Source organism: Pinus tabuliformis, chromosome 1_1 (assembly GCF_031772625.1).
Source record: "Pinus tabuliformis cultivar Carrire ecotype Pingquan chromosome 1_1, CPIR1, whole genome shotgun sequence".
Classification (NCBI taxonomy): domain Eukaryota; kingdom Viridiplantae; phylum Streptophyta; class Pinopsida; order Pinales; family Pinaceae; genus Pinus; species Pinus tabuliformis.
In genome coordinates, this window is record NC_142297.1 from 360,319,419 (window position 1) to 360,321,507 (window position 2,089).

General features: G+C 41.5%; 1 pseudogene; it reads right to left on the reverse strand.

The window, feature by feature from the left end:
- Window positions 1–442: 442 nt before the first annotated feature.
- On the reverse strand, window positions 443–1,710 carry LOC149213083 (leucine-rich repeat receptor-like serine/threonine-protein kinase BAM1 pseudogene; annotated as a pseudogene).
- Window positions 1,711–2,089: the final 379 nt, after the last annotated feature.

The window sequence follows — 2,089 nt, forward strand, 5'->3', positions numbered from 1 at the left end:
TGCTTAGACTCTTAAGCTGGATGTTCTAGTTTATGCGTAGGTTGAATGTTCTGGTTTATGCGTAAGTTTATACTATGCTTACGCATGTTATCCATCTGTCACTATGCAGCCTCGATGCATCAACACTACATCAACACTTGGATTTCTCATTGGATGAAACCTACCTGGGATCCTTTGTTCTGTGTGAAAACCCAGAAGCGGGGCTGTCTGTCTGTCGTTCTTTCTCGAGTGCATTTCTTTCATTTTCTGGCTAGTTAGATCTGTAAGCGGTAGTTCAGGCCAGAAGAGTGTACTAGTTGATTTCTGTGAGACAAAAGCAGGTACATGGGAGACAGGAGGGAAGACTGAAGCTCACGAAAAATCAGGTACATTTCAGAAAAAAAACATAATTACTTACATGGCCCAGTATGGACTTTAGTTAAAAACATTTTTTGTTACAATCCTACTTCTGGTAATATGTGATCTTCGGATCTATAATCTCGATAACTCTTCCTCTCTCTAACTTCGTCATCTTCTTCACCCAACCGGCGAGGTTCATGCCCTGTTCAAATTCGCACTCTCCCACTGGTCGTTTGCCTGTAATGAGCCCAACCAGAACCACTCCAAAGCTATATATGTCGCTCTTCTCCTCCACTTTCAGAGTGTACGCATACTCTGTCAATTCAATAATTATCACAAAGATGATTATCACATAAAATAGTAAAGTCATCACTTTATTTTCCATTTATTTTTAATTCGGGGGGAATCTCAAAAAACAACGATACAATGTGTAGCTTAAAACTCTCAGGTAACCCAAACACAAATACTTGAGCACAAACAGTAAAAAAATGATAAAGAATGAAACGACAATTTACCTGGAGCTATGTAACCAAAAGAGCCTGCTATTGAAGACATGCACTCAGAGGTACCTGAATGATGCAGTAACTTAGCCAGGCCAAAATCAGCGATATGTGCTTCAAAATTGGAATCCAAAAGTATATTGTTGGACTTCACATCACGATGAAGTATAAGCGGCGAACAATCATGGTGAATATAGCGCAACCCCTTGGGAGCCTCCACTGCAATTTTGTATCTACTATCCCAATTCAGATGCCCTCCATTGTTTCCATGGAGCAGCTCCCCCAGGCTTCCGTTAGGCATGTATTCATACACCAGAAGATTAGTGTCATGATTGGAGCAAAAGGCCAGCAATGTTACTATATGCCTATGCCGGATTTTGCCGAGAGTATTGACCTCTGCAGAGAATCCATGATCGTTTAAAGAACCGATGCGAATACCCGTAAGTTTCTTCACTGCAATTTGTTGGCCATTGGGCATGATGCCTCGATACACCACTCCCGCTCCTCCTTCGCCGATGATGTTTTCTTCTTTTAGGCATTGTACAATGTCATCGCACCCAAAGTCCAGCTTTTGGAAGGTCGTCATTTCCCACAACCCGGTGTCGATTATTTTCTTGACGGCCCTAGCTCTACCTTTATATATGGCTGCCCCAACTACCAAAAGCAGCAAAAGCAGCAAACAGAAGAGCAGAGGTGCCAGGCCATGCTTACGGTGGGCTTGACCTCGCGAAGTGAAATTGCCCAAGTGTGGTCTGCACAAGTTGGGATTTCCTGCAAAATATGTTGGATCTAAATAGAAAAACCAGCTACCCTCTTGAATAATGCCTGAAAAGTTATTGTAAGAGAAATCAGGTTTGGTCAAGTTCTGCATGTTCTGTAATTCAACGGGAATACTCTCATTCAATTGATTTCTAGATACATTCAGATACTTGAGAACTGAATTAAATAAACACTTTCATTTTCATGTTTTTTGAACTAACTTTGCGAACTAAATTAAATAAACACTTTCATTTTTTTAGTGGTGACAACTCGACATGAATCTTACCATGTGGGCCCCCTCTTGCATGTAAAACATGTGTTCTCCACTACCTGGATACCCTTCCTGTTCATGGTCATCGCAGTTATACCAACAGTTGGTTGTTGTGCACGACTGAAAGCTGCCACCTGCCCTAAGTTGGAGGACTACAAAGAAAGTGCGAATAATCTTTCTTGTATCATAGTATTGAGAGCCAGTTCCAAACGAAAAGTGC